Here is a 444-nt window from a genome sequence, read left to right as displayed (position 1 = left end):
TGTGCTTGGACACAAGATTTCAGAGAATAGGAATGAGGTGGACAAGGCTAAGATTGAAGTGATGGCTGGGTTAGCTCCACCAAAGACAGTGAAGGACATTAGAAGCTTCCTTGGTCATGCTGGGTTCTATAGAAGATTCATCAAAGAATTCTCCATGATAGGTAGGCCAATAACTAAGCTTCTATGCAAAGAAGCTGCATTCAACTTTAATTGGGAATGTCTAGAAGCATTCAAGAAGTTGAAAGTTAGTGCCCCCATTGTGCAGCCACCAGATTGGGATCTCCCCTTTGAGATCATGTGTGATGCTAGTGACTATGCTGTGGGAGCTGTTCTTGACCAAAAGAAGGACAAGAAGATTCATGTGATCTACTATGCGAGTAAAACTCTTGATGAAGCCCAAATGAAGTATGCTACAACTGAGAAGGAGCTGCTAGCCATTGTCTA

This window comes from Brassica oleracea, chromosome C2 (genome assembly GCF_000695525.1).
Source record: "Brassica oleracea var. oleracea cultivar TO1000 chromosome C2, BOL, whole genome shotgun sequence".
Classification (NCBI taxonomy): Eukaryota; Viridiplantae; Streptophyta; class Magnoliopsida; order Brassicales; family Brassicaceae; genus Brassica; species Brassica oleracea.
Note: the sequence above shows the minus strand (reverse complement) of the source record.